This window comes from Arachis stenosperma, chromosome 9 (assembly GCF_014773155.1).
Source record: "Arachis stenosperma cultivar V10309 chromosome 9, arast.V10309.gnm1.PFL2, whole genome shotgun sequence".
Lineage (NCBI taxonomy): Eukaryota > Viridiplantae > Streptophyta > Magnoliopsida > Fabales > Fabaceae > Arachis > Arachis stenosperma.
In genome coordinates this window covers 158,707,760-158,718,684 of record NC_080385.1, presented here as the reverse complement: position 1 = coordinate 158,718,684, position 10,925 = coordinate 158,707,760, and positions in this window count along the sequence as shown.

The window sequence follows — 10,925 nt, the reverse complement described above, 5'->3', positions numbered from 1 at the left end:
TGTCTAGTATGAAATTTTTTGGAGACCAAAATAAGTAAATACTCTAAATATTAAAAATATCTTTTTAATTTTTTTTAAAATATTGTTAGTTTTCAGAATAAATAAATAATTTATTTTAATAAAATTATTTTTTTAAATGCACTTAAATATATTTAAAATTTAATAAAAATATTTTATTTTTTATAAAAATATTTTTTACTTAAATAAATCAATTCAAACTAATATTTAATCGGTCAATCATTATTATCTGCAAATAAAATTAATAATTATATATTTATATATATTATTTAATTTATTTTTAACGTATACTTTATATTTTAATATATATAAATAATTAATTTTTTATGCACACATAATTTGATCATTCTTACTTTAGCATGTAACTCTAGATAAATAGTAATAACTAATAATTGAGACTAAGATCCAATTTGGGTAAATAACTTAAATAAGTTCTTTTGGAAAAGGAGTTTAAAACATAAGGACTTTTATTAAAAGCAGCTTATAAATAAGTTATTTTGTGTTTGATTTTTTAGTTATAAAATTACTCATTTTAAAGTTGTAGCGTTTGGATAAATAACGCAAAAGATAAATTTTTTTTATAAAAGAGAATGAATATTAAAATAACCATGATAACAAATATTTTTCAATATTGAATGTTGATTTTACATAACCTAATCACTAATACTGTGTATGATATGGTAGGTGAAAATAAAAAATAAATATAAAATGTGTGTCAATGTATATTTTATTACTGTTTTTTATTTTTTATTTTTACTCCTATTAGAACTCTCTTCTCCTTTATTGAGGTCAAGAACTTGTTATAATTAACTTTGAAAATAATAATAAGCTATAAAATTACATATGAAAAAAATAAAATTAAAACTGAAATTTCATACCACACTTAAATACAAATTTAATAATAAAAAATAGTGATAAAATGATAAAAAAAAATACTTAGAAGGAATATATGCAGTAAGTTGTTCAGATATAATATTGTCTGAAAATGTGGTAGACGATCAATACTTCCATCAGATGTTTCATTACGTAAAAATGGTGAGATTTGGAACATTGCGTGAGAATGATGGTGGAAGGCCAGTGCTTCTAGCAGACCTTGTGTGAAAATGGTGATGAAAGGTCAATATTTTTTATAGAGTCAAGAAGGAAAGTAGATTTTTTTGTTTTAAAATTAATTTTTTTTAAGTAAGTGGTAGAATGACTTTTCGAGAAGCAATAAGTCATATATTTCTACTTCTTCAAAAAGCTGCAAATTAACTTTTCTGGAAGTTAAAAGCTTTTTTTAAAATAGTGGCGAACACATAGATTGTGACTCTTTATAATCCAAAAGTAAAAAAAAAAAAAAGTAGTTTCTGCTACTTCCCAAACGGGCTCTAAATCTTTTGTACAATACCATTTTTAAAAATTTAATTTTCATACATTTATAATATAAAATAATTTTATACAAACATCCAATTGTATATTATTATATTATTAAAAAGAATTTATTTTAAAATTCATTACTTAAAAATTAATCAAAATGTTTAAATAAATAATTGTATATAATTTTTAAATTTATCAAAATTAAGCTTTTTTTAAATCAAAATCAATACTTTTAAAATTATAAAAAATAAAATAAGTTTCACCTTTTAAAAATTGAATTTAACCCATACTTAATTTAATTTGAATCCATTCAAAGTAAATCACTAAAAATATCTTTAAATTATCAAGATATCGATAAAATATTTTTTAAATTTATTAACAATAAAAAATATTCTTATATTTTTAGATACGACAACTTAATAATTCGTGTTTTTTTTTTCTTTGTAGTTTACTTATCCAGTTATCCCTATGATATTTGTGTCTGTGTCTATTTGTTACCTATTTTCTTGGAATTGTAGCACGTGGAGAGTATTGTAGCAGCGACACTAAATCAATGAAGAACAAAGATGGATACGCTCCCAAGAAATTGTATCAATTGGATTCCAAGTATGCTTCTCTGTAATGTCTTTGATCCTCTTCACTTCAGTTTTAAACTTTTAATACCTGCAGTTTGGACTTTGGAGGCATAATGTTACACGTCAACTGATAAGGATGACATGTGGTCTTATGTTCCTAGGTTCCTCGGTTACAATCATGGGTACTTTTAGTTTCAGTGCTATGTCTATTGTGGCTTTGGTCTTCAGTTTCTTCCCCAAATGGATCTTTTTTGTTCTCCATGCAGTTTCCTTTGTTCCAATAATATCGTCTCTTGCAATTTACTACCATCCTTTGATTCTCCCACTAGGGTTTATAATGCCATTTTACGAGGAAATTGTGACGAGAATGCTCACTAAGATGGGTATTCATTGGGCTCCACTTTACATTGGTTTGTAATGTATCTAAATTAATTTTGTATTCATACAGCCCCTTTGCTTATGTGGGTGTTGGCCTGCTTCTTGACGTATACCATGCACTATTCTCTGTACAGGAGAGTATCATTCCAGGGTTACTCTAATTTGGGAGTTGCTTTAATTTCAACCAAAACATAAATAATTATATTAAATACCATAAAAATTTTAACCTTCTGTCACCTCTATCTCACAACTCAACATTTTTTATCACATCTTCATTTCTTTTTTTAAATTAGTTTATCACGCTAGCCAATAAACCAACAACCACATACATCCACCCGTAGCACTATACCAAAAGAAGATACACAAAATGTTACAAAATATACCAAACTTTGGAAGGGAGCCGATAGAAAGAAAAATAATCACTATCAAATCAAATAGTCAAAAAGAACATAAAGTAGATAGCATCAATTTAATAGGACAAATCATATCAAGTAAAGAAGTCTTATTTAGAAAAAATAAAAATGACATTATGGGAATCTAGAAAACCCATAAGGAGTTTTCATCTCTGAAGTGGGACGTAACAAAGTTTTGATAAATTTCAAGGATATGTAGAGAGGTCTGCAGACATTGAAAGGGGGCCATGGAGTATAAAAGGTCATCTCCTAAATCTCCAACTATGGTCACAGCATGAACAATATCGGAGGTCAGCCACCAATATATGGAGTTTTGGGTTCAGATACATGGGCTATCCTTGGAGAACATGAACAGTGAAACAAGCAAATCATTGGAGACATGATGGGGATTGTTATTGATGTGGAAGATCCGATGAGGAACCATGTACTCATGAGAACTTTTTTAAGGGTAAGGGTAACCGTGGATATTCTCAAGCCTTTAGCCACAGGTTTCTATATGGCAAGGGAAAACCTCCCCAATATCTAGGTTCATTTTAAATATGAGCGCCTTCAAAATTGTTACTGCATGAACTGTGGGGTTATAGGGCACAGCAAAAAAGAATGCAATAAAGAGATGGCCATGGTTGCGTGGAATCCAGACGTACCCAGATATACCCATGGGTTAGGGGTAGACCAAGCCAAATCTCTTAATAAGGGAGAGGGAAGAAGATGGAAGCAGAGCAAATCACAAAAATGGGATGAAGAGACGGAGGCGCGTGACATCCAGGACAACTATGAGAGAGTGGAGGAGCTACAGGAATCTGCAGCCAGTGGAGTAGGTAGAAGTCTAGAAGAGGGAATGAAGGAAAAAGAAAAGAAAGTAGCATTAGAAAATTAAAAGCAGATAGGGCAAATGGATCTCAGAGCTGCAGAGCAAGTAGGAAAAATTTCTCTTAATCAGCTGAGGATGGCAGACTTAAATGAGATTAGGGCCAGAATAGGAAGGAATACTAATGGGCCAGGCCCAATAAAAGAAGGAATAGAAGCTGGGTACTGGACCGGAAAACAACAGAAAGAACAGAAAAGCATTAACCAAGAAGGAGGAAGCCTAAACAATTTGGACCATACAAGCCTAATGGAAGTGGACCAATAAGACACAAAAAAGGGCAAAAAAGAAGAAGGATGTAGAAGGCAGCATAATAATACGAAGGATGAATTGGGCCAAAAACAATAAGGGAGATTCTGAATGCCAGTTTTGGTGCTAAAAACACGACAAATGCAGCAGGAGGAACGGAACAACAAAACAAAGACAAGGCTTTAAAATCTAATGAGGACAATGGGGATATTTGGGAGCTCAGAAGAATAGAGGAATAGAAAGATGGCATGGCAAACGAGAAGAATTTAATTATACAGAGAGCAGCTGGAGGAGGCACATATTTTGTGGAGCTAGCCGAGGAAGAGGACGAAGATAAAAGTGGGAAAAAAGGAGACACAAGCTCTACATGCTGAGTGGAAAAAGAGGCTCACAATGAAGATCATAAGCAAGTTGAACATCAAGAGGAAGAGGGCTGAACAGGACACTCTGATGATTAAAGCTGCAGGGGAAGAAGAAGAAGAATTGCTTCAAGACAACACTAAGACCAAAAGGACCAGGAAAGATGAGGTAACAGAGCGAGACGTAGTTGTAGGGAAAATGCAAACTGTTCTCAGTAGTACAGAGGCTGAGGAGGCGGGTCCATACATGCCCCAACGTCAGCCATGAGTATAGTAGCTTGGAATTGTCGGGGTGTTGCAGCAACCACGACAGTTTCCGAATTAAAAGATCTTTGCAAAAAGATCAAGCCGGCCATAATTTTTCTTATGGAAACAAGAGCTAAGGAATGCAAAATCAGAAAGTTAAAGAGAGAACTCCGTTTTGATAAATCCTTTTGTGTAGAACCCCAGGACTTGTCTGGAGGTCTAAGTCTTTTATGGAATAGAAATATGAATCTTAATATTTACTCTTGGTGTCATAATGTTATTAAAACTTATATTACAGATAGGAAAGGAAATAAATCGAATTGCTGTTTTGTGTATGGAGACCCCAATGTTAGACAGAGAAGGAAGCAATGGAGGGATTTTGTAGCTCAAAATCAAAATCAAAATGAACCACAGTTGTTTATTGGGGGTTTTAATGATATTTTGAATCAGGAAGAAAAATTGGGCTTACACCCAAAGCCAAGAGAGCAGGTGGAAGAATTTAGGAATTTTGTGGACAGCAACAGATTGATGGACATTGATCTTAAGGGAGAAAAATTTACATGGTTTAGCAATCCTAAGAATGGCTTCGTTACAAGAGAAAGGCTAGACAGGGTCCTTGTCAACTGGGAGTGGAGGAGATTATATTAGAATAGGATCTAATCATTGCCCTCTGGTTTTAAGGCTGGAACCGAAAGAGAAATTCGAACGACACTTCAAGTATGAAGCATATTGGGAAGATCACGAAGATTGTGAGAAGATCATCAAACAAGGATGGGAAAAGAATGAAAATAAATGGAATAAATGGGAAAAATTACAAGAAAAATTCAAGAGTTGCAAGAAGGAATTGGAGCAATGGAGTAAAAGAACTTTCACCAGAGCTGACAAGAAAATCAACTAACTTAAGGAAGAAATCACAAAACTGCAGAATCAGGAGTTTTCAGAACAGCAGCAGGAAAGGATCAAGGATATGAAGGTTGAAATATCACAACTATGGAAGAAAGAAAAAAAGTACTGGGGCCAGAGAGCAAGATTAAAATGGCTAAAGTTTGGGGACAAAAATACCTCCTTCTTCCATGCAACGCCAATTCAAAGAAGAGACTTGACTAAGATCAAAAGATTGAAGGACGCAGAGAAAAATTGGATTACAGGGAGCAAGGATATCATGGAATTAGTGGAGAGACACTTCATTGATCTATTTGCCACAACCACAAGGAGCAAAGTAGAGGAATGCACCCGGATTATCTCGAAAAAGTTCATAGTTGAAATGAACAGAGAGCTTCTAAAAGAAGTGTCAGATAAGGAGATAAAGGATGCAGCCTTCAGTATGGGAAGCCTGAAAGTGTCTGGTCCAGATGGTCTTAACGATTCATTCTTTCAAAAGCACTGGAATATTATCAGTAAAGAGGTATGTAATGTTATTAAGGATATTTTTGCTAGCAAGAGAATGCCATAGGACATGGGAGAGACTACGGTGGTCATGATTTCCAAAGTTAAACAACCAGAATGTCTTAGTCAATTAAGACCTATCAGCTACTGTAATTACATTTACAAGATCGTGACAAAGATCATTGTCCTCAGGTTAAAAAAGTTTCTTGATAAATTAATCTCCCTTACCAAAGCGCTTTCGTGGGAGGAATACTCATACAAGACAACATTGTTATTATTCAGGAGGCCTTCAACAATTTAAACAAAAAAGACAGGTTTGGCTCCCAAAACATAGCTGTAAAATTGGACATGAACAAGGCTTATAATAGGTTAGAGTGGGACTTTTTGGAAAATATTTTACATTCTTTTGGTTTTGAGCAGAGCTGGATACAGTTAGTAATGGAGTGTGTCAAAAGCGCAAGTTATAAATTTAAAATAAATGGTAAGCTGTCTAAGAGGATAAAACCTCAAAGAGGTCTGAGGCAAGGTGATCCGTTATCACCATACCTTTTCATTATGGCAGCAGAGGTTTTCACAACACTTATGGAGGAAGCACAAAGGGAAGGATGTATTTCAGGCGTTAAGCTTGCTCCAACAGCACCAGTTATCACCCATCTTCTGTTTGCCGACGATTGCATTCTTTTTGCGGAAGCCAAAGAAGAGGAACTTTACCAAAGCATCTTAATTCTGAACAGATACACGGATGGATCGGGACAAAAGATAAATTTAGAGAAATTGGGCATAGTATTTAGACAGCAGGTACCGATTCAGACAATGGTCAATATAAAAGAGATTATGGGCATGCAAACCTGGGAAAATCCTGGAAAATACCTTGGGTTACCGGCACATTGGGGAAGATCGAAGAACAAAGCATTGACATGGCTAGAAGAAAGGATAGACAACAAAATTGAAGGATAGAAAGAGCGACTACTCAACCAGGCAGGGAAGGAGACTTTGATTAAAGCAGTTATTCAAGCCATACCCAGTTACGCTATGAGCATTATCTTGCTACCCAAAAACTTTTGCCAAAGAATAGGATCAAAAGTTGCAAGATTTTGGTGGACAAACTCTGAGAGAGAGAAGGGGATACACTGGAAAAGATGGTGCAAGGTTTGCAAGAGGGATGGCGGGTTAGGTTTTAGGGACTTACAGTGTCAGAATTTAGCCTATCTAGCCAAGCAAGCATGGAGGGTGATTGAAAATCCAAATGCAATATGGGTAAAAATGCTAAAAGCAATATATTTTGAGGATAGTGATTTTTGGGAAGCTGGCATCGGGAGTGGAGGATCATGGGCATGGAAAAGTCTTATCCAAGGCAGGGAATTCTTGAAAAGGAATGGGAGATGGAGTATTGGAAAGGGCTCAAAAGTAAAGATATGGGAAGACAACTGGGTTATGGGCATGGGTAAAATCCTTTTGAACAGAAATCACTCAATGGATAAAGTAAACGAGCTCATCATCGAGGGAGAAGGATGGAAACAAGGAAGAATAACAGAATTTTTCCCGGAGAACATAAGCAACAAAATTATGCAAACACCCATAAGTCTACTGAGGAGCGAGGACAGGCTAATATGGCCTTTCAAATGGGATGAGGGTTACACAGTTAAGACAGGATATCATGTGGTAAAGAAGGAAAAACAGGTCAGCGAAGGAGCGGGACCTTCAACAAGCACAGATATGACGGATCTTTGGAAAGAGATATGGGGAATGAATGTTCCGTCGAAGATAAGAATATTTTTATGGAAAGCGGCACATGATATAATACCAGTATATAACAACTTATTTAAAAAGAAAATAACTGATACTCCTAGCTGTCAAATTTGCAGGGAAGGAATAGAGACAACGGAACATGCAATTCTTCTATGCCCGTGGACTAGAGCAACGTGGTTTGGAGCATAGAGTCAATGTCTACCAACATCAGAGACAGTCAAGTCTTTTGCATAATGACTGCTTGAAATGTGCAGGAAAATTAGAGGACAAGCAAAAGAAGAGGCAGGGGATCTGATTGGAAGAATTGGAATGCTAAGTTGGGAGATTTGAAAAATGAGAAACCAGACTATATTCCAAAACACTAACTCCAACCCTAATACTACCATCATCAGAGTTAAAATCCTAGAATCAGAAATCAGGGAAGCAATGCAAAAAAAGGAGCAGCTCAGGCAAATTCAGAACAGAAGTATGAGCAGAAGGAGCATTACTTGGAGACCTCCACCGGGGGACTAGCTGAAGGCTAACGTAGACGTTGCATATAATAGATCGACGGCAGAGGGAGCAACTGCAGTTGTGATTCGAGACAATTCCGGGAGATTGTTAACAGGAGAATCAATGAGAATCAGAGTTCATTCCAGCCTGGCAGCAGAAGCAGAAGCAATGAGAAGGCACTAATTCTAGCTACAAATCTTAATATGGAGCAAATTTTAATAGAATCGAATAATTTACCTCTTGTGCAAGCGGTGAAATAAGAAACTTATATAGGAGAGGTGGAATCGATTCTTTGAGATATTTTTCTTCTGGCTGAGAGCCTGTCTAATTGTGGCTTCACATGGGTCCCTAGAGAGGGAAATAAAGTCGCTGATGGAGTGGCGAAGTGTTCCCTGGCAGGCCAATTGGAGGAAAACTGGAGACGGAAGCCCCCACGAGAAATAACAAAACAATTGAGGAGGGAAGCTTCAAACCATAATGGATGCTCCAATCGAAGCCATTCAATAGGCAAGACTTAAAACACATTACATTCCAGAATTCAGAGGCAAGGAAATATGAATTTCGGGGATTCAATGTGGCGTAGAGACTTGATGCCAAATTCCGGAACTCTAAACCCTCTCTCAGTTGTCAAAGGTACTGACGCGACTTCGCCAGAAAGGAGAAACGTCTTCGTGAATAACGCTAACACACCTGGGCAAGACAGCCAACAAGGGAAGGAGAAATTCGACGTGGCAGAGGAACCAACCAGAATTTTCTTGGTGACGAAGAATCATGGCAGGCATGTGACGGAAAAAGGCTTCACCGGCGGACAAACGCATTAGACGGCGACGGTGGAAATCGGCTGTTGCAGCAAGCGAGAAGGACTACACCGCGGCAGAACTGACGATCTTAGGCAGTGGGGCGGCGAGATACGGTGCCAGCGCAGCCTCTGGGATCGACGGCGGACAGACGGCGGTAATGGCTGCGCAACTGACGGAAACCGAGTGTTGAAGAGCGAGAGAGATGAACAAGGGGTGCGGGTGCTACACCGATAGCGTAGGGTTGTGTTGACTTCTGACCCGACCCGATCTCCTGTTTGGTTTGGCATTGGGCCAAAGGCAAAAAAAAAAGACAATAGTAATTTTTTTAGAAATATACTAGAAATACGAGATGCTTTAATAATTTTAGTCGTTAATTTTAATTATAAAATATATATTAAAATTATTAAAGTAATAATATTTTTGAAATATCTAAATTTTTTTAATATAAACATCTTTTATTAAACACATGCCATTGTGGCTTTTTTTATTTTTATGTTGTTATTAAAAAATTATAAGATTGACGAGTTGCCAGAGAGAGAAAATAAATCTAAAAAATAATTTTCTAAAGTGGTTAAGAGAGGTTAGTATATAAATAATTTTACTATAGACATAATATATATTAATATACATTGTCATTGTTTGATTAATTTAATCATCTCACTTAATGAAATAAGATTTGATATTGTTGTTATATTAAAAAAAACAAAAATTAATAAAGCAATTGCATTAATTGAGAGTGGATAGTTATATATTTTTTTTATGAGTTTAATTTTGATTTATTTTTATTTTTTTATAAATTTAATTTTGATTAACTGATATTATAAATTATTTTACATTGTCGTTTAGTTATGTCTATTTTGTTTAAGTTGGATTCAAATTTTGGCATTTATTTAAGCAGACAAGTGAGTTAACTAATTTAACCAACTTAGTGTGTGTTTGGATTTCAGTTTGCAAACGGGAGTTTGCATAAAAGTGATTTTGCAAACTTGCTTTTGATGAAAAGTAAGTTTGTGTTAACGTGATTTATGTTTGGCAATCTTTATGTCAAAATGGATTATAGTAAAGTAAATGTTGTTTGGATTATACTATTCAAAATCACTTTTAGATAAAAAATTACTAAAAGAGACATCAATTAAAATAATTTTTTATATTATTCTATTATTTTACTTTAGATATTTGAATAAATCTTATTAATTCATTTTATAATAAAGTTAATATTTACTTACTAAATTAAAGTAACATATAAAAATTGACAAAATATATTTTAATACATAAAAATATAGAATTCATATAAACAAGAAATAATAAGAATACCATAAAAAAAAGTAATAACATACATGAGGACTGAGGGATTAGAACACTGAAAAAATAATATAAAAAAAGTCAATGATAAAAAATAAGTAAAAAATAAAAAGAACAAAGTCAAATAAAAATAAAAAAGACACTTTACATATTAAACATAAGAAACAGTAAATAATAAAAAAAATTCATATGAACTAAAAAATAATAAGAAATAAAAATATAAAAGGGAGTACTATACATTTTATAATATTAAACAAAAAAATATTTTATAATCTATTTTAGTATCATTAGTACTCTTTAATTTAGTATCATTTATATAAATAAAAAATAATAAAAGTATCATAAAAATTAATAAAAATAAAAATTTATATCAACAATAGTTGTCATATAAATAAAAAAATAATAAAAATATAACAATAGAAAATTAAAAAAATAACATCAGAATACTAAAAAATAATATGAAAAATATTTATCATATAAATAAAAAATATAAAAATCAAAATATGAAAGAAAGAATTAAAAATAATAAAAAAATTAAAATCTTTAACTTAGCAGTGATGAAAATAAATCTGAAAAAAAAACTATAAGGAAGAACATACAAAGAACTATGGTGAAATGAGGAAGAACGTACAGAGAACTAATGGTGAAATGATATGGTTATGTGCATCCTTTTTATAGATGAAATGAAGGGTACAGTTGGTAGATATGGAATAAATTCCTTACCTAATTCCTCA